Consider the following 23125-nt stretch of genomic DNA (forward strand, 5'->3'; position numbering starts at 1 on the left):
GGGGGGGGGTTGAAGGGGAAAGGGGAGCATGAATCATGTAACCATGTTAAAAATGAATATTAATAAATGTTAAATTAAAAAAATGTATATTAATAAATGTTAAAAAAAATAAAATAAATAAATAAATAAATAAATAAATAAATCCTTTGACTCATCAAAACATCTTGACTTATCTTTTCAGGGAAACATGAATATCGCATTGATGAAATAGTTTGTGATTATATTTTTCTCGGTGCTTAATTGACTCTCTAAAAATGATGGCTAGATTGCTTTCTCTAATTAACACTTTTTATAAGACACAGAAAACATCTAAAAAGTGATAGATAGTTCATCATTTTTCTATCCTCACAAAGAACTTTTTAACTTGGCCTCTCCATTAAGTTTCATAGTGAGGATAAAAGTAGCCATCCCCATTCAATGTATGTCTCTCATTCAGATCTGTTATGATTAAAATTCTCTGCAGAACATATCTTAATTTATAATGATTTATTAAATAATAAAAAGCAGCCCAGACAAAGAAAAGACACCAGTCATGTGTGGCCAGCCAGCTAATCTCTTAGGTATCTCCCCCTGGGAACTGGCTAAACCAATCCCCACATCTTCTCAGCCCAGGATTCTGAAAAAAGATCAGTTTCCTCTACCTCCACCAATATATGCTCTTCCTGATGTCCCTTTTCCAAGCCTCTTTGTTTGTAAGATTCTGACTTCAGTCTGGATAAGAGGTAGGTCTTCCTGATGCCAGGAGTCACGAACAACACATATGAAATCTTCTCTGCATGGCTCTCCCTATCTTATTTAATTGCTTCACCACCAAGAAACTTGTTAACCGATAAAGAACTTGCTGCTACCTTGCTTCAGCAAGTTCATAACTCCCATATTAAGATCAAATGTTTTTGTCCTTTAATATTCAAAGGTTGGAGAAGCAAAGCCAACATGATGGCTTAGTAGAAGCAAAGGCCAAAACCACTCTGACAATTCTTCCCAGCCATTCTTTAAAAACCACCTCAAAACAATGAGAGTCAAAAACAAACAGAGAGGTCAGCTCTCCCACTGAATACAACTTGAAAGGTATGTAGAGAGAGTTGATTTTCAGAGGATAAGGGGGGACAAGAAGCAAAACTGCAAGCAGAGAAGTGCTAGACAATCACTCTCCCATTTCCTGTGCTCAGTTCCTTGATTGGGCATAGACTAACTTCAGGATTGGATGCTTGTGTAAAGCAAAAGAGTGCCTCAGATCCACCCTTGAAGTCCCAGGCCCCAGCAACTTCTGGCAATGTGACCCAGAAGTTCATAGCACTAGGCCTTTTCAAGCCTGCCCTGCTGCAGTACAGAACTAGACTCAGGGCAAAACAGTTCATACTGCTGAAACCAGCAGCAAGCAGCAGAGGAGACAGATTTAGCAAGCAGCTTTCCGAATTCTCAGTCCACAAGCAAAAAAAAAAGCTGGGAAAAAGAGCAAACAGCAAAAGAAACACTTAACCCTTGAAAATGTCTGGTGACAGCAAAGCAAAAGATGGTTATATCCAAGCAACCACATGCAAAACTTAAAAAAAAACAGGAATTAGTCTCAAGCTCTAGAGGAACTTAAAAAGAAATTCAAAACTCAAATTAGACAGATCAAAGAAAAATTGGAAAAAAGAAATGAAAGTAATGCAAAAATAAAATAACTTAAAAAGCAAAATTGATCAACTGGAAAGAGGCTCAAAAATCCAATGAAGAAAAGAGAATCGTGAAAAATAAAATGGAAGAACTGGAAAAGGAGGATCAAAAACTCATGGAAGAAATTCAGTCTTTAAAAATTAGAACTGGGCAAATAGAAGTTAATAACTTCATAAGACATTAAGAAACAATAAAACCAAATCAAAAGAATGAAAAAATAGAAGAAATTATGAAATATCTCATTGAAAAAAACAACTGACCTGGAAAATACACCCAGGGGAAACAATTTAAGAATTATTAGACAACCTGAAAGTCATGACTGGAAAAAAAAAAAAAAAGAAAACCATAGACATCACAACATTCAAGAAATTATCCAAGAAAACTGCCCTGACACTCTTAAACAAGAGGGTAAAATAGAAATTGAAAGAATCCATAGATCATCTCCTGCAATAAATCCCCAAATGACAACTCCCAGGAATGTTATAGCCAAGTTCAAGAGCTCCCAGGCCAATGAGAAAATACTACAAACAAACGGAAAGAAACAATTCAAATATCATGGAACCTTACTTGGATTACACAGGATCTGGCAGTTTCAACACTGAAGGACTGGAAGATATGGAAAATGATATTCCAGAAGGCAAGGAAACTGGGTTTACAACCAAGAATCACCTACCCATCAAAACTGACTATTCTTTCAGGAGAAAGTATGGTCATTTAATAAAATAGATTTCTAGGCATTCCTAAAGAAAAGACCAGACATAAACAGAAAATGTAATTTCCAAATACAAAATTCATGTGAAACATAAAAAGGTAAACATGAAAAAAAAATTAAGGGTTTTGATAAGGTCAAATTGTTTATATTCCTATGTGGAAAGATGATATTATAACTCTTAAGAATTGTTATCATTATCATAGTAAGAGAAGTATACATAATATACATAGTATACTTAGATAGTATACATAGTATACAGACAGAGGTTATGGTAGTAAGCTGTTTAGGATGATATATAAAAAAAAAAACCAAAAAGACCCCCTAGGGCTAAAAAAGAGGATTGTACTAAGAGACATGGGAAGAGAGAAATAAAATCCAAAGGTTGTCTTGGGGTGCCTAAAAGGGGTGGCAAAAGGGGCACAGATTAACATTAACTTTCCACAGACCTATGGTATAAATAGGAATTTCCCAGAGCCACAAAGCTAATAACTGAAGATGGATTTGAATTATAGTCTTCCTGAATGAGATACCTAATCACCTAATGGGGTTGGGAGGGGGTATGAAGTGTTTATGGAGGACCGAACCTTCTAGTATGAGGACTTCCCAAGCTCTTTACACCTCTGGTGTCCACTTTTCACCAAAATCTCACCTGTGACTTCAAGAAGCTGTAGCATGTAGTGGTCATATTGAGGTAAAACTATCTCAGCAGATGGGCTAAACCAGGTTGAGGCAAACTGACAGGCTTTAAACCTGTTGGTGATCTAGAAGGAAGTAAAGACTTTCCCCAACAGAGTAGGTAGAAGAGAATAATTATTTCCTATGGCTATGAAGGTGGAAGAAGCAGGCACTGAGGAGCATCTGAAGCCTGGTCATGTATTGAAGATGCCAAGGTCATCCAGTGAATCCCAGGTCATTACCAGTTGTCCTGACTTTTTTGTCTTGCCACTGGACTTCAATGACTAGAAGAAAGAATGAGGCTGATGACTATGCAACTCTGCCTCACTTAAATCTAATTCACAAACAAGTCAAAACGTCACCCTGTAATGTGGATGGTCTTTTGTGAAAAGGAAGGCCCACCACCACCACCAATAATAATATTAACTGGCATTTGAATAACATTTTAAAGATTTCAAAGCATTTCATATGCATTAGCTCATTCTTTCCTTCCCATTTCAAGTACTTACAACATATAGAAAACTCTGATTCTCAAGTATTTGGAAGTTTCTGTGTGTAATTTCATATATAGAGATTAAACAAATGGGTGTGGGCATGTGTTGATCTGTGTACTTCTGTGCCAATAATATTTGTGTTTCAGGGAGAGTAAGTGTAAACCCTTCATGAACATTTGCTTTGGGGGTAGAGGATTTGCCATTCTTCTCATCGCTGTTTATTGTAAAATGTTTTGGAATTGATTTGCCACAAGGGCTGATGGCTAATTGTATTCCCCTGGGTGGTGGAATCCAGTGATGTAATCATACTTGACATTTCCTTTCTGATAAGATGCCAAAGCCTTGTTGTGGGGCCCTTCCACCTCTCATTTCTCAGAGGACAGGCATGTCACTTACTCTGGTATGGGCCTCCTTGGGGGGAGCCTAATTATTACCCATCACATGTCAAGTGGGTTGGCCCCATAACTCTTGGTAGCTGTCACATCCTGTTTGTGCAATCAAACCAGCAGGTTCAGAGGAATCTTGCTCAGATCACATCCCACTTCCCTCTGGCCTCTCTCCCCCACCACCTCTCCCTCCCCAGCAGTTCAGACCTTGTGAAATGACAAGTGCTGCTTAACATCTAATGAAATCATTATTCCCTGTGGTTAGAGAGAGTAACTGCCTAAGGAAATCTGGGGGTGGGGTGGGGATAGGGAATGGAGAGTGGGGCGATTTGAGAGTAATTTCATTAGGTCTGGCCCTAAGGGAAATATTGGTGAATCTGTCTGAGACACAGGCCACACAGTCTCTTGATATCCCTTTCCTCCAAATCTATTTGTGGGTAAATTCATGTCAAAAAGTTCACTTTCAATGCATTAATTTATCCCAGATTCCTGGCAGATTTTAATTAAATATTCCTTATGTTTATTTGTCTCTTCTCTTTTCTATGTCTGTTTGGGCATGTAGGTCCCTTTATTTGCTGGGTCCTTCCCTCTTCCATTTTCTACCCTCCATTCTCTACTCTCCACCTTCCTTCTTCTCTCACTTTCAAATTCCTTTCCTTTGGTTAATCCTAATGCCACCTATCCTATCCCTCACTGTAAGTGTCTGAGGCCAGATTTGAACTCAGGAAGATGAATCCTCCTAACTCCAGACCCAGTACTGTTTCTATTGTGCCACTTAGCTTCCCCAAGATCCTGAGACCTCCTCACTGCTTTTTAAATGCTCATGAGATTTGGCCTGATGATTCGAATTGGCCACTAGTTGGCGTATGCCTATATTTTGCTGCTCCTTCTATATCTCCATATTTTCTCTTCTATTCAGCATGTGACTAAGAAGTAATTATGATTTATTTCCTTCTGTGACTTGTTGAACCGGTGCCATTAATTGATAGTCACATCTTAAGTCTGTCCACATAGGTAGGTCTCTTTCTTTTGCTAAAACCTCCCTATTCAATTTCCATTCTTTTTCTTTTTCTCTCCCTTTTTTCCATCTTCTCCCACTTTTATCATCATTCCTTTCAGCTAACTCTAAACCTTCCTAAACCCACCCTCACCCCACCAGTTTCTCTGCCCTGAATGTTGAGATCCTGTCCCGATCTTCCAATGTCAATGACGTTAGGCTTGAGGATGAGAATGCTAACATTTGTCATGTCCACCTTTTAATTCCTAGAGTAAAGACCTAAACCTGGGTGAAGCAATTTGAATAGTAATTAATAATGCAGAACCCCATCTGCCTAATTTCACATTATATTCAAATATCATTATAGCAGAATATACAGCCATAGAATCATTTAACCTTCCTGCCCCAAATCTAATGCTTCAAGTCCTTAAACTTCCAAATCACACACTAAAATAAAATAATACAAAAAAGATTCTGTCCTTAAAACTGGGAAAGAAGTGAGATATAGTTTATGCGTAGTATAATTCTACTTAGGGAAGTATCTGTCACAATGGATAGATCACTGGACCTGAAGTCAGGAAGTCCTGAGTAAAAAAAAATGGCTTGATACTTACTAATTAAGTGATCCTGGCAAATCACTTAACCTCTGTCAGCCTCAGTTTCTGCAACTGTAAAATGGGGTGAAAATAGCATTTACCCCCCTAAAGTACTTTGAAAACCATCATTGTTGTCATCCTCTTCATCATCATTATTGTTATTCCTCTCCTGGGGTCAAAGCACACCAAAGAAGTTGAGTGCTAACCTTTCTCATCTCTAGATCCAGTATGCTGATAAAATGATTTCTGCCAATATATACATTATAATGCAATTCCATGAGAACACATAAAAATTGCTACTTCCTACAGGCTAGATAGGTGAATAAGTCAGGAAAAGGTAGGAAAAATGTATTATTGAGTTAAGGAAGTTAGGAGAAAAAAGGGAAAAAGGGAAGGAGAAGCCATTGAGTAAGATAACTTGGGGAACAAGAAAAGAGAGTCCTTTGTAGTTTATCTATTTGTTCAGGTGTATTCCCCCAACTGCCCTCTAACTCTTTGGGACCTTGTAGGGAACTAGAAGGTATAGTGAATAGAATGTTGGGCCTGGATTTAGGAAGACCTGAGTCCAATTCTGGCCTCAAACACTTATTAGCTGTGTGACCTTGGGCAAGTCACTTAACACTATTTGCCTTAGTTTCCTCACCTGTAAAATGAACTAGAGAAGGAAATTATAAGCCACTAATATCTTTGCCAAGAACTCTCTAGAAAGAGGTTACCAAGAGATGGACATGACTAAAATGACTAAACAATAGCTACAATGTTTCGCTCTGTGCTTTGGTATCATTGTGTCTGGAGTGTTTGGGGACACTCTAGTGTCTTTGGAGTATATATAATGCTTTGGGATCCACTTAAGGACAACATACATCTTTCCTTCTTATTGTTACTTCTGTATATGAGTGAAGGCAGACCTCAGAATATAGTCACTCAAGCAGAAGTTCAAGGATTGAATGGCCTATTTTAAAAAGTTATATAGATTTTTATTGATGCTTTTTATTTTTATATCACCCACCTTTCCCTCTATTTCCCTATGCTCATCTTCTCCCAGAGATCTATACCTTTAAATAAAGAATAAAAAAGGAACAGAGTCCCAGGATGGCCCTTGATTCATTCACTCTAGATGTGATGAGGCTATATCTAATAAAGGAAGCACATGGAAAATAGAACCAAATTAATCCTGGCTGGAGCTAACAGTTCTGTTCAGCAGCAGGACATACATATCTCACGATCACCAAATGTAGGGGCCAAACACTAGGCAAGAGATGGGAGAAGGATCTCCTAGAAGTCTGTCTCCTACAAAATGTCTTCACAAAAAATTTCTCCCAGTCCTGCTTCTCTGAAGGAATCCTCAGAGGGATGAAGATGAGATTAGTAAAGATGGAGCTTAAGCCAACTTTTCTGCAATTTATAGTCTGAGACTTGTATGGGACTTTGGGGTTAAATCATTTGCCCAGGATTACACAGACTATTTTTCAGAAATGAGACTTGAATCTAGGTCTTGTTGTCTACAAGGCCAGGGGTCTCCAAGGATTATCCCATGTTGGTTCTCATAATTCATCATACAAGTTTAATATTACTCCCCAAATATTAATATAGGAGCCTTCCATCTAACAATTCTGACAATGTCATTGTTGTTATTTGGTCATTTCAATTATGTCTGACTCTTTGTGATCCAATTTGGGGTTTTATTGGCAAAGATACTGGAGTGATTTGCTATTTCCTTCTCCAACTATTTATACAGATGAGAAATTAAGGCAAGCAGGGTTAAATGACTTGCCCAGGGTCACACCGCTAGTACGTGACAGAGGCCAGATTTGAACCCAGGAAAATGAATCTTCCTGACTTCAAGCCCAACACTCTATCTACTCTACCACCTAGCTGCCCCAATTCTAACAATGACTGCCATCAATGAGCCTTCTCACATGTTAGGCACTTTTCAAGACAGAATTCTGTTCTGAATTTTGAATTCAAGGAGAGGTATAGATTTCCCAGGGTTACATCATCCAAGCTGCTTACAGTTAAGTAGAAGAAAGTAGCAACTAGAGAGTTTGCATATTCTGCTGGAGGTTTACTAATAAATAATCAAAGTTGAACCCGCTGGCAGATTAGAATTCTCCATGTGCACAGGGAATTGGAGAATAGGTTTGCAGCCCATGGCTCATAGTCCTAACCGTGCCCTACTTCTTTCCTTTCCTGCAGTGATGGAATTAAGGTGGCAAAAAACGAAGGCAAAAAGGTATGAAGAATCAGGTTTTAAACTGTCTACAAGAAATCATCTAATAGTTAAATATTCAAAATATCTGATTTATCCTACAACCAAAAGTAGCTAAACCGCTCGAAGAACTGAATCACATCCATGTTTCATTGAAAAGGAAATTAGAACACATGCAAGGTGGTTCCAAGTCCTTGAGGTCTGCTTGCGGGTCATATTTACATGTGAAATACAGGGATTTTGAACAAAGACTAAGCCAAGCTGGTAAAGGAAAGTACTTTAGCTGAAACCAGAAGGTGGCAGTAGTATACCCAACAGAATGCCCAGTGGGAAGCACTGGAAAAATAGTACTCAGCGGGGAGTAATGGAGATGAGATGTCTGGCGGGGAGAAGGTCCTTCCAAGAGCAGAGCAGCTCAGTGACTCCAGGAAAAGAACTCGAACCTCCTGTATTATCAATTACCTCTCTCCAAGTGTGTGGCGGCTCCATGTGTTCCTCACATATGTGACTTTCCACAGGAGTACCCTGGCCACTCTTTTCTCTTAACTCTAGTGCCTTCCTTCTGTTAATTATTTCATTCAGTCAATAAACCTTTATTAAGTGCCTACTATGTGCTAGGCACCGTCCTAAACTCTGGGGATACAAAAAGAGGGAAATGATAGTCCCTGCCTCAAGGGACTTACAAACTAATGGGGGAGACAACATACAAATAAAAATATACAAAGGACACCATACACAGGATAAATAGAAAATTAACAGAGGGAAGTCACTATTTCCTACTTATTTTATATATAGCCTATTTTTATATGGTTGTTTGCATGCTGTCTCCCCATTCGATTGTGAGTTTTTCAGGAGAGCAATTGTCTCTTGTCTTTGAGGGCGAAGTGATAGAGCAACAGAACTGAAGACACTGAAATCCAGCCTCAGAATTTACTAGTTGAGTCACTTTAAGCAAGTCATTTAACCTCTGTTTACCTCAGTTTCCTCCACTGTAAAATAAGAGTAATGACAGCACCTATTTCTAGTATTCTTTAAAGGACAAAATGAGTTAATATTTGGCAACTGTTTAGCACAGTGTTTGACACACAGAAGTATTTAATAAAGACTTATTTCATCCCTTCCTTTCGTCCCTCCTCTCCTTTCCTCCCTTCCTTCCATCCTGTATTTCTTATTTTCTGTCTTTCTAAAGTGAGATCATAGAACCTTCTGGGGGCAGAGCCAAGACGGTGAAGTAGTATCTGGGAAAGCTAAAACCACTATGAGAACCGTCTCCAACCAACTTTAAAATAACCCCTCAAAAGGAATACTGGAGTGAAAAAACCATATCTAAAGAGACATGAAAAACTATTACAGTGGAAGGGAAGATAGGAGTAGTGATGGGCAATGCTTAAACCCTACTTTCATCTTATTGGCTTAGAGAGGGAATAACTACTGCCCTTATTCTGGCATAGAATTCTACAGCAGCATATAAGGAGGATCATTCTCTATGACCAGGTGAGATTTATGCCAGGAATGCAGGGCTGGTTTAATATTTGGAAAACTATCAGCATAATTGATCATCTCAATAACCAAACTAACAGAAATCACATGATAATCACAATAGATGCAAAAAAAAAGCCTTTGACAAAATAGATCACCCATTCTTAATAAAAACAATAGAAAGCACAGGAATAGGCCACTCCTTCAAATGATAAGTAGTATCTACCTAAAGCCATCAACAAGCATCATTTGTAATGGGGATAAGTTAGATGCCTTTCCAGTAAGATCAGGGGTGAAGCAAGGATGCCCATTATTACCAATATTATTTAATAATGTTTTAGGAATACAATATTTTTTATTTTATAAGCAATGTAGCAATAAGAAAAGAAAAAGAAATGGAAGGAATCAAAGTAGGCAATGAGGAAACTAAACTATCACTTTGCATGTATGATGGCATACTTAGAGAATCCTAGAAAATCAACTAAAAAAAACTAGTTGAAATAGTAACTTTAGGAAAGTTCCAGGATACAAAATAAATCTACATATATTGTCAGCATTTCTATACATTACCAATAAAATTCAGTAACAAGAGACAAAGAAAAATTTCGCTTAAAATAATGCAAGACAATATTAGAGGGGGCAGCTGGGTAGCTCAGTGGATTGAGAGTCAGGCCTAGAGACAGGAGGTCCTAGGTTCAAATCCGGCCTCAGACACTTCCCAGCTGTGTGACCCTGGGCAAGTCACTTGACCCACATTGCCCACCCTTACCACTCTTCCACCTATGAGCCAAGACACAGAAGTTAAGGGTTTAAAAAAAAATTTTAAAAAAAAAGAAAGAAAAAGACAATAGTAGATACCTAGGAAATAACTTGCCCAGATGAACACAAGAATTATATGAACAGAATTATAAAATGCTTTTTACACAAAGTCAGATCTAAACAATTAGGTAAATATTAATTACTCATGGGTAGGCCAAGCTAATATAAGAAAAGTGATAATTCTACTGAATTTAATTTATTTATTTGGTGCAAAACAAATTAAACTACCAAATAATTATTTTATAGTACTAGAAAAAACAACAAAATTCATCTAGAAAATCAAAAGGTCAAGAATATAAAGGGTATTAATGAAAAAAATGTGAAGGAAGGTGTTCTAGCAGTACGAGATCTCAAACTGTACTATAAAGTAGTAATCATCAAAACAGTCTTTTGCTGGCTAAGAAATAGAATCATAGATCAATGGAATAGATTAAATACAAAATATACAGGAATAAGTGCCCTTAGTAACCTAATGTTTGATAAACCCAAAGAGTCCAGCTTTGGGGATGAAAATTCACTATTTAACAAAAACTGCTGGGACAACTGGAAAACGGTATGGCAAAAATTAAGCATAGCATAGACCAATATCTTATACCCTATAAGGTCAAAGTAGGAAATGATTTAAATATAAAGAGTAATACCATAACTAAATCAGGGAAACATAGAATAGCTTACCTGTCAGATCTAAGAATTTATGACCAAACAAGAGAAAAAGAGCATTATAAGATGTAAAATGAATAACATAAGTTATATTAAATTAAAAAGCTTTTATACAAACGAAACAATTAAACCAAGATTAGAAGGAAAGCAACAAACTGGGGGTGAGGTGGGGGGGGGAGTTCATAATAAATTTCTTTAAGAATGGTCTAATTTCTCAGATCTATAGAGAATTAAGTCAAATGCATAAGAATATGAGCCATTCCTCAATTGACAAATGGTCAAATGATATGGATGAGTAATTTTTAGATGAAGAAATCAAAGCTATCAATAATCATATTAAGATATTCTAAATCATTCTTGATTAGAAAAATGCAAATTAAAACAATGCTGAGGTACCACCTTAGACCTATTAGATTGGTCAATATGATAGGAAAGTAATAAATGTTGTGGGGGATTTGGTAAAATTGGTACATTAATGCATTATTTTTTTTAAACCGTTAACTTCTGTGTATTGGCTCCTAGGTGGAAGAGTGGGTGAAGTAAGGGTGGGCAATGGGGGCCAAGTGACTTGCCCAGGGTCACACAGCTGGGAAGTGTCTAAGGCCGGATTTGAACCTAGGACCTTCCTGTCTCTAGGCCTGACTCTCAATCTACTGAGCTACCCAGCTGCCCCCACATTTATGCATTATTGGTAGAGTTGTGAACTGAACCAACCATTCTGGAGGGCAATTTGGAACTATGCCCAAAAGCCCATAAAATTGTGTATACCCATTGATCCTGTAATACCACTACTGAGCCTATATCCCAAAGAGATCATAAAAAATGGGAAAGGACCTACTTTTACAAATATATTTATAGCCCACCAATTGGGGAATGATTGAACAAATTGTGGTTTATGTTGGTGATTGTATTATAAGAAATGATAAGCAGGATGATTTCAGAAAAAGCAAAACCAGGACAACTTTGTACACAGTATAGTATGATGATCAGCTGTGAAAACTTGGCTACTATCAGCAATGCAATGATCTGGGAAAATTCTGAAGAACTTATGACAAGGAATGCTATCCAATTCCAGAGAAAGAACTGTAGAAGTCAGATGGGTGAGGATCAAAGCATATTATCTTTCACATTGTTGTATTTCCATTTTTATTTGAGGGTCTTGATTCTGTATAAGTATTATCTTACAACAATAACCAATATGGCAGTGTTTTTTGCAAGAAAATGCATGTCGTACCCAGATCAAATTGCTCTGAGTGTGGGGTGAAAGAGAGGGAAGGGGTCAGTTTGTCTTAATATTTTGGAAATTGTATATTGAAAATTATTATTACATGTATTTAAGAAAATAAAATATCTTTGAATTAAAAAATAAAATACAGTGAAATGATAGAATACAAAGTATTAGAAGTCTTTATCTATGATTAATAATCAATTAAAATATACCTTCAGATAACAGGCCTTTATATTTGGTCCTGGGATAATTGTTATTTCTTTTTTTAATTTCTTTTTTTGAATTACATGTAGAAACAATTTTTGACAAATGTTTTCTGACATTTTGTGAATCAGATTCTCTTCCTCCTTCCCCACCTCTTCAAGGTAGTAAATAGTCTGATATAGGTTATATCAGGGCTTTCATGAAATGCGTATTTCCATATTTCCCATATCATGCATTTGTATTTCATTTTTCAAGAAAATCAGTGACATCATGGGATGGTGTCTTAACTTGCTTGTCAATAGGATTTAAATGAGGCAGAGATGTTCAAAATCTTCAGCCTCACTCTTTCCTCCAGTCATCAAAATTCAGTGACAGGACAAAAAGTAAGGACAACTGGTGATGGCCCAAGATACAGGGGATAACCTTGGTTTCTTTGATGTCTGAGGGTAATAGGAAGCCACTGGGATTTGAGAGTGTGTGTGAGACTATGTCAATATTAACTATGATGGTAAAGTGAACCTGTGGGAGAACTGATGAGATCACCAAACAAGCTAGTAGAGAAAGAAAAAGAAAGGACTCAGGATAGAGCTTTCGGAGATACTCACATTTAGTGACTGGATCTTAGGTTAAAATCCAGCCAAGAAGACTGAGGAATAGTTAGACAGGTAAGAGAATAACCAAGGGAGAGTAGGATCAGGAAAACCTAGTGAGTAAAGTGTAAGAGGGAGGATGGCAATCAATAGCATAAAAGTGGCAGAGAAATGATTAGTATTGAGAAAAGGTCATTAGATATGGTAATTAGGGGATCAATGTTAATTTTGGAGTAATTAGTTTCAGTTTGATGATATTAGAAGGCAGACTGTATAGAGCATTTAGAAGGCATGAATAGAAAGGAAGCAGAGACAGCTGGTACAGATAATTTTTTCCCCAGTATTCTAGCCAAGAAGGGGAGGAGAGTTAGCAGATGATAGCTACAAGAAGCTTTTTCAAGCATTCTAGCTGCGGAGCAGAAGACAACTATTGATAGCTAGCAGAGATGGTTGGCTTTTTAATGATGGGGCAAACATGGGCATATTTGTAGGGAGCAGGGAAAGAACAAGTAAATAAGGAAAGGCAGAAAATAAGACAAAAAGTGGGAGTAAGAATGGCAGCAGTCTGCTGGAGAAGATGGGAAGAGATGAGATAAAGGAAAAATGAAGAAGAGTTTATCTTGCAAAGGGATACTCCACTCTTTGTAAGAGATAGGACTGAAGGAAGAGATGGAGGGGTTAGATGGCTAAATGATGTCATAAGAAAGGGAAAAAGGGAACTTTCAGTAAAAGGTCTCAATTTTTTCAGTGAAGTAACCTGTTGTGATCAATTAGGAAGGTTTAAAAGGATTGCCATATTGCAGTGAGGGCCCAGTTGAGATAGACATGTATTGAAGTGTAAATATGTCTACTTTAAGAAAACCCAATGTAAAAGAAAAATCCATGTGCAAAATAAGCAAATTAGTGGATATTATGTGGCATGTTATCCTTCATATTATAAAAACAATCTGCTGTGGGGTTTTTAAACAGAATCACAGAATTAGTAATAATTTTTTTAGCATCATTCTTTTCTTTTTCAATATTGGGTTCCAAATTCTTGCTTTCTCTCCTATTCCCTCCCACCATCACTGAGAAGGCAAGCAATATATCAATTATACTTATAAAATCATGCCAAACATATTTCCATGTTTGACATTTTTTAAAGCAAGAAAAATAAAATGAGAAAATTATACTTCAGTTTGCACTCAGAATTCATCAGTTTTCTTTCTTTGCAAGTGGATAGCATTTTTTCATCATGAATCCTTTGGATCTTCTTGGATCACTGTATTTGATCAGAGTAATCAAATCTTTCACAGTTCATCATCATTACAACATTATTGTTACTATACACAATATCTCAATTCTTCACATTTCATTTTGCATTAGTTGCATATAGTCCTTGTTATTTTTTCTGAAACCACCCTCTCGTCATTTCTTATAGCACAATAATACTCTATCACAATCATATGCCACAGCTTGTCTAGCCATTCCCCAACTGATGAATATCCTCTCAATTTCTGATTCTTAATTACCACAAAAAGCTGTTAAGAATATTTTTGTTCATATAGATCCTTTTCCTTTCTTTCTGGAATATAGAACTAGTCATGGTTTTGCTGAGTCAAAGAATATGCACAATTTTATAGCCTTTTAGACATAGTTCCAAATTGTTCTCCAGAATGATTGGACCAGTTCACTACTCCACCAGCAAGAACTGGCAAAAATCTAATAATTTTGCAGATGAAGAAAGGGAAGCCCTTAGAAAAGGTGAATGTCCCAGTCCAAATCTAACATATCCATCCTACATTTCAAATAGGATAAAATTTACCAAAAAAATCAACTTACAACTTTTCCAGAAAACATTTTGTATACAAATGGGGTATTTTTTGTAATAAATAAATTCATCATTGCCAATATGCTGTGAAGGCTTGTGCCTTATAAGCAAGCATGTCATACAAATTCATATAGCTTAGTGAGAAATTTCTAGGTGTAAATGGATTGGAAAGTGAACATATAAGAATGTGCTTTTTTTTGAGTAGCACAAATGGTGCCTATGTGGGGAGGGGTTGGGATGCTAGACATGACAGCTCCCCATGAATTCATGGCTTACTTAGGAGCTACGCTTTCATTCTTACTTCATTTTCAGAGTTCCACATCTTAAAAACAATGGGGTCTCCATGCCTTGTGACATTAACACATTTGAAATAAACCTAAGCCAGACATTAGAAGGTAATTCCTGCTGAATAGACTATTTGCCACATGCCTTTTTTTTTTTAAAAGAAGACTGAGCTGTTGGTGATAATCAAACAATGTATTATGTGGGACCATTCCATCCCAGTGGGAAAAGGGACTCAGGAAGCTTAATCAAAAGATTTTCTTCTCCCTTCTCAACTGTCTTTGATTACTTAACTCTGTAATGAATGTTATTCTGTAGGTTGAAATAACCAAAGAGATCAAACTAGGGGTGTAGGGAATACATTAAAGCCAGACATTTCATATTGTCATTGTGGTAACCCCTTCCTCTGAATACACCATCTTCCATTTCCACACAGTTATTATTATATCAACTGGCAGACCAAATGATCTAAAGAAGCAATATCTTGTCTAATGTTTGTTAGTTGATAAAAAAAAATATATCAGTTTCTTCAGGAATCAGGCAAAAGGCTTTTGAGTTCTTAAAGAAGAATCTTTCAAAGAAATAATAGAATAACAATGTCAAATCAACCTGCCCCCTCAAAAATCAACAATCAAATAGAGGCCAGAGAGTCCAATTCAAGATCTATTTTTTTGATCCATGATGCTATGTCACTTTGTAACAAAATTTATTAACTTGTCCAAATGGACAAGACTAAAATGTACACAGACCAACATCAAATCAAAGTATGAAAGACAGCTTATGTGGGAACTCACAGACAATGAATAGAAAGAGGATCAGGCTCAGGGCCATTCTCATCCATCAGAGTCTTGTCAGTCTGGTTAGGGACTGTAGAATAAATGCGTCTAATCACATTTTGCTAAACCAGACTGGAAAACAAAGGTTACAACAGTGTTCCTTGATTACACTGATGATCTGTTCTCTCTGGAGCTTGGGGGCTGGTGGCAATGAAGTATATCCATCCTCTCTTCTTTTTTGTTGTAGTTGTTGCTTCTCTCTGTCTCTCCCTCTCTCCCTTTCCCTCTCTGTCTCTCTCTCTTTCTGTTTCTCTCTCTCCCCTCTCCCTTTACATTTTAATGGTAATATAAATGTACATGACATGACACACATTATAATGTCTGAATAATTTCCTTTTATTGAAAACATACTTTACATGCATATTGAAAACATCTTTCAGATGTCTGCACAGGGCAGTGACTAGTACAATTCCCATGCATAGACTCAGTGGCAGCCAGCTTAGTAAATACAGCCAAGGATAGATCAAATGCAAGTGTATTCTATATTAAACAAATACACCTGTTTCAAGTCAAGGCTGGTCTTTTGGAAATAAGCCAATTCTTTTATCCAGGAGTTTTTGAAGGCACATAAATCTTTCTCACTGCTGGAAAACTTGGGAGCTCCAAACAATCATGTTATGTTATGCTTTTAGATCTTCTTCATGCATAAAAAGATAATGCATTTTGTAAACATTGTAATTGAATCCTCATATCCTCTTTGGGAACTAGGAAGTGCAGGACTTGGCACCAGAAATCTACAGTTAGATTCAGTTAGAGATCAAAATCTAATATTTACTCGCCATGTCAGATTCACACAAGATTTAGTATCTTCCACATTAAAGAAACAGAGGGCTTAAGATATGATATTCCTTAAGGCAAAGGAACTAGAATTATAACCAAAAATCATCTATCCAATAAAACTCAGGGTAATTCTTCAGGGGGAGAATGGATATTCACTGAAAAAGAGGAGTAACTGCCTTAAAAATGATAAAAATTCTTAGGAGTTAAAAAGAATCATCTTTGTATGTAGGAATGTAAACAGTTTAACCTCATGAATCCCTCATAATTTCTCTTTTCCTGTTTACCTTCTTATGTTCTTGAGTCTCTTTTCTTTTCCTAATTTTTCCTTTCCCTCTATTGATTTTTTTTAACCCTTAATTTTTGGTGTATTGTCTTATAGGTGGAAGAGTGGTAAGGGTGGGCAATGGGGGTCAAGTGACTTGCCCAGGGTCACACAGCTGGGAAGTGGCTGAGGCCGGGTTTGAACCTAGGACCTCCTGTCTCTAGGCCTGACTCTCACTCCACTGAGCTACCCAGCTGCCCCCTCCCTCTATTGATTTTTAAAAGTTCTTTCTGAGTTTTTCTAGGAATTCTTTTGGAGCCTGAGATTAATTCACATTTTAATTTGAAGCTTTGGGTATAGCAGTTTTGTCTTCATTATCTTCTTCTGAGTTTCTGTTTTGATCTTTCCTGTCGCTATGATAACTTTCTATGGTCAGGGTTTTTTTCCTGTTATTGTTGCTTGATCATTTTTCCAGCCATTTATTGACTTTCAACATGTTAAAGTTGGACTATGTTCTTGGGGTGGAGGGGGCATCGTTCCAAGCTTCAGATTTGTGTGCAGCTATTTTCAGAGGCAGTTCTGAGGGTCTGAAAGTTTTCAGTTCTTCTAAGGTGACATGATCTAAGAAGAGGCATGTTTACTACTCTCCTAAATTGTGCACTGATCTCTGAGCAACCACAAATGCTCTTTTCCACACTGAGAATTGTGGCCAGGTTCCTCACTCCCATGTGGCTACAAGTTCTGGTGTGCTAGTGCTCCTCCTTGTCCTGGGACTACTATCCAGGAATTTGACCTGGTTCTACATATGAGCAAAGCAATAGAGTTCTGGCACTCAGTGCCATCAAAGAGACCTCTGTAATCTCCTATCCCTCTCATCCCTTACCATCTATTGACTTTTGAACATCTTTGGAAACTGTTGCTGCCTATTCAATTGGCCGCAAGGCCTGCAGCTGGCTTGCTGAGGCTGCTCTGAACTGTACTCCACTCTCCCTCTGGTATGTCAGACTTTTCCTGTTGAACTTTTAAGTTGTCTTGAGTGGGAAATTGTTTTACCCCATCCTTTTGTGGGTTCTACTACCCCAGAATTCATTTTGAAGCATTATTTTAATATCATTTGGAAGGAAATTGGGATGAACTCAGACAGGTAACTGCCTTTTCTCCACCATCTTGGCTCTTCCCCATTCCAGTCTCTTTCTGCAGGTTTGAACATCAGGTTCTGTATGGCTCAGTCTCCATCTTCAATGAGTATGTGGCCCTGCTTTGGGGTAAGAGTATCACACCTTTCAAATATCTTCTTTCTCAGTGCTAGATCTATGATCACTCGCAGTCTTGGTTTACAGGTCTGGTCCCATGCTACAAGTCTTTTTGCAATGGACCCTTTCCCAGTGCCTCCAGGTCTCAAGCAGTTTTCCTTTAATGACAGGGGCTAAAAGAATGATCCACCATGTAACATCCATGATCTTAAGTGGGGTTAAAGCTGCATCACAGAATTCCACAGTGCCCCCAGAACTCCAGGATAGGGGGCAATTTGGGCAGTTAAGAACCTGGGTATAAAAAGCCAAGACACCCAACTTGCAAGGACATTTTGGATACTGCTTTTGGGGTTCAAGGGAGGCTGGAAAGAAGTGTAGCATTGCTTTTTGTTAGTTCATCTCTGACCTCAGGGAGCAGAGTGTTACTTTGCTGGTTTACTCCATAGAGACTGGGAAATAGTACTTCACTTACAAGATCTCTAATAATCTTCAATCAAGTTACTTTCATCATCTTAAACTTAGTAACATTAGATTAGGAGAAAGGTTAGTTAGTGAGTGAGATAAAGTCAAGTTATTCAAAACACTTTCCTCTCTGGGGAAAGTGAAGCCAACAAGTTTATTGGAGATTTTGTATAGCTTACCTCCTCCTCTTTTCTAAAACCCACCTCTCCTCTCCCTGTTTTCCTGAAGTTAATAAATCCCTTTCCTAGTTAAATTTAAGAGCCTGTGTGAGGTAATATCAAGCTATACTTACCACTAACATACATTACCTAGGCAAAAACTTCATCTAAGCAAGCACTGGGACAGCTATTGACCAGAGAGCAGTTCTGCTGGTTGAGAAGACAACTTGAACCTTTTATCTATCTCAGGGTTTAGGGAATAAACTTTAAACAGTGGAAGTTGCTAATCTCAGTGGGATCAATTCCTATTTATCAAGCAACTTAGCCCTGAATTAGTCAAGCTTGTTCAGTTTCCTTTACTAGACCTAAAAGGGATTCAGTTAACAGTTATTGCCTTCTGAGTAACTGTTTAAAGAGGGAAAAGAGTAAGAATTCTATCTACTCCTACCCCTCCCCTCTGGTAGGATAGCAGCATCCTGCTTGCTCTGACTCCATTATCAACCATTGCAAATCTGACTCAATTTAACAACCATAGTTTCTCCTTGTATTTCCTAATCACTATTCAGTTTGGTGTTCCTCCTTGATTTTTGTTGGAATAGTTCTAGGAGAAACTTGGGATATATGACTTCTCTGCCATTTTTGCTGGCTAGTAATATTGATTTGATTCTAATTTACAAAGTATGAGAGGGAAAGGCAAAAGAGATTGGTCCATTCATAGTGACATGGTATGAAGATTCTGGGAAGTCCAGTCTAGTGTCTGGGTTGGGTTTAGAAATGGTAAATTCTCCCCAATGACTATAGCAGGATCCTACCCTGGGAGTGACAACTATTCCTAGCCTACAAAACTATTGGTCATAAGTAACTAAGGATCCTTTTTTTGCAAGCCTAATGTGGTTGCTTCAGGCATCTTGCTTTCAATAGTCACTCTCAATTTGCTAAGAATTCATCTTTAAAGTACTTATAGTCATCTATTGAGGGAACCACCTGATAGACAACTGATCGTACTAATCTTTCTATCACAAAGGCCACCTGCTCTTTTTTTGTCTCAGTGATATATGGCTCTGCCATGAAGGTTAATTACAAAATGAATCTAGAAAGACCAATCAGCCCCTGATGTCCTTTCAATATGATTAGGGATATGATGGCATCTTTGGGAGTTGGGAGAGGGGAACTGTAGTCACCTGAGATGAGCTAAAGTGACATGAATGGGCTTATCCTAATGTTAAGAGTACCCTAGCAATGACCCCCAATTGCTCATGCAGCTGCTCCCTTGGTTATGCAAGATATGTGCCAGCCCAGTTAATGAAATCAGTGAGGGATGAATGGAATAATCATCACAAACTTGCCTATACCAAAGACAGACCCCTAGGCAATGGGTGTCAATTGCTATAGCACAGGAGATGCCTAGGAGAAGGAAGAAAGAAAGACACACACACACACACACACACACACACACAGAAAGAGAGAGAGAGAGAGAGAGAGAGAGAGAGAGAGAGAGAGAGAGAGAGAGAGAGAGAGAGAGAGAGAGAGAGAGAGAGAGAAAGAGAGGGAGAGAGATAGAGCTCTCTTGGATGCTTTCCTTGAGAATGACATTCTGGAAGAGACATAGAAACATGCCCATGTCGGGGAGGTCTCCTGGGGTTCTTAGCAAAGCAGCCATGCCCTTCCCTAACTTCAGGGCTTAACATGGGTCTGAGCTGTCTTCCAAAAGGCAATCAAATGGTAGCAAAGCTCTACAATAACAATGAGTTTCAAACTACTGGTAGAAGAACATATTACACCTCCTCCTTAAATCTCTCACTGGATACTGCTTCCACATTTCCACAGGGACAGCATGACACATCTCAGTGGTGGATTTCTTAGCCGTTGCCTTTGTAGTCCTGTACAGAATGTTAACAACTTGATAGGAGAAGGAAAATTGAGAAATGGGACCAAGAGAACAGGGACAGATGTTGGAATTAAGCCCTTATCTCTTGCTGTATTTAACCTTATGCCTTTCTTTCATAATGTATTTTGGTAATCCCAACCTACTGGATCGAAGTAGGTTGGACTTTAAAAAATAAGCAGATTTGCTACTCTTGTGGAATGCCTTAGGCTCCCTGTTGGAATCACCTTTCGCCCTTATGCCAGCTAATTATTGCCAGGGCCCTCCTGTTGACAGATGCTGAATCTGAATGCTGGGCAAAAGGAGCCAGAGAATTCTGTGACAGATTATCATTTTTGGCAGCCCCTTTACCTTGTGGTTGGATAAAAGCCAAGTGAATGAGTGTTCTTTCAAGGGCTAGAATGGAATTTGGTAGCTTCCTTCCATGTTGGAAGGAGAGGCAAGGAGAGCTCCAAGTGACTGCATCAAGGTAGATATCCAAATATAATTAAAAAAAATAATATTGATTCCTTTTCTCTTTATATCACAGTTATTTCCAGATTCCATCCCCTGTAATCTTTCCCCTGAAATAAAGAAATGAAACTCATTAAGTAAAATCAACAAACACAGTAATGATGTCTGATGGTATATGCTATATTCCATATCCATAGTCCCCAACGCCTCCAGAGAAAAAAGGGAGATACATTTCCTTATTTCTGTTCTGGAGCCAAGGTTGGTCCTTAAAATTGCATGAAATTCAGCTTTGTTTGTTTTTTTCCTACAAACAAAATCTTAGTTATTATGCATACTGTTTTCTTGATTCACTCAATCTTGATTTCACTCAAGATCAGTTTACCCAAATGTGTAACTGCAGATTTGCTCAATTAGTCACACAAATTAAAATCACAAAATCATAAATTTTTAGACTGAGACAAAAACAGGTCTAAATAGAAATCTTTTTCCTGGATAAGATTAATTAATTTTAAGTAATTTTTTTTCAACTAACAAAATTTTTTTCTGTTCCTCTCCCCACCACCACTGAAAAACAAAACAAACAAAAACAAATCCACTAACAAACAAGTGCACCAAATTCCCACATTATATTGGACTAGAGAACTTTAGAGTATTATATTCCAGCCCCTTCATTTTATAGATAAGATCAAACCCCTAAGAGATAAAACCACCAATACGAAATCACTCCTCTTTTGAGTGACAGAATTAGGACTATTTGAAGCTTGAATTGAAAGAATGCTGGACTTGGAGTCAAAGAACCTGGATTTGAATCCCATGTCTGTTTATTGCTTACCTATGTGACCTTGGGCAAGTCACAACTACTACAAGCCTTCTTTTCCTTATGAGAACATATTTATAAAAAGCACTTGGCAGAGTGCTTGGTGCTATGTAAATGCTTATTTCCTTCCCTTTTCCTTTTTGGTAAAATGAAGGCATTGGACTAGATGATCTTCAAGGCCTCTGGTGGCACTAAAGCTGTGATCTATTTGGGACAATCTGCAATATGGAAATGCTTTTGCTTTGTGACAGCAGTGGTCATGCATATATACTAACATAAGGATAACAGAGCATCTGATGTTGGTAGATAAAGCCAAATTGAGCAGATTTTCCCCACCTTTAGTATGTTTTTGTTAAATAGGCACTATATTTTATGTCCCACACAGATTTCAGTGCTCTCTTTCATAATATTTTTTTAACATTTAATAATATTTATTTTTTTAGGAAAGTTAACATGCTTACACGATTCGTGCTCCCACCTTCCCCTTCACCCCCTCCCATCTCGCCTCCCCTCCCATAGCCGATGCACATTTCCACTGGTTTTAACATGTGTCATTGATTAAGACCTATTTCTTAATTGTTGGTAGTTGCATTGGTGTGGTAGCTTCAAGTCTACATCCCCAAATCATGTCTGCCTCAACCCATGTGTTCAAGCAGTTGCCTTTCCTCTGTGTTTCTACTCCTGTAGTTCTTCCTCTGAATGTGGGTAGTGTTATTTACCATAAGTCCCTCAGAATTGTCCTGTGTCATTGCATTGCTGCTAGTACAGAAGTCCATTACATTCGATTTTACCATAGTGTATCGGTCTCTGTGTACAATGTTCTACTGGCTCTGCTCCTTTCTCTCTCCATCAATTCCTGAAGGTATTTCCAGTTCACATGGAATTCCTCCAGTTTATTATTCCTTTGAGCTCAATAGTATTCCATCACCAGCATATACCACAATTTGTTCATCCATTCCCCAATTGAAGGACATACCCTCATTTTCCAGTTTTTTGCCACCACAAAAAGCACAACTATTAATATTTTCGTACAAGTCTGTTTATCTATAATCTCTTTGGGGTACAAAACCAACAATGGTACAGCTGGTTCAAAGGGCAGGCATTCTTTTATAGCCCTTTGAGCATAGTTCCATATTGCCTTCCAGAATGGTTGGATCAGTTCACAACTCCACCAGCAATGCATTAATGTCCCAATTTTGCCACATCCCCTCCAACATTCATTACTCTCCCTTTCTCTCATTTTAGCCAATATGCTAGGTGTGAGGTGATATCTCAGAGTTGTTTTCATTTGCATTTCTCTAATTATTAGAGATTTAGAACACTTTCTCATGTGCTTATTGATACTTTTGATTTCTTTATCTGAAAATTGCCTATTTATGTTCCTTGTCCATTTAACAATTAGGGAATGGCTTGATTTTG

The sequence above is a fragment of the Gracilinanus agilis genome, chromosome 3 (genome assembly GCF_016433145.1).
Source record: "Gracilinanus agilis isolate LMUSP501 chromosome 3, AgileGrace, whole genome shotgun sequence".
NCBI lineage: Eukaryota > Metazoa > Chordata > Mammalia > Didelphimorphia > Didelphidae > Gracilinanus > Gracilinanus agilis.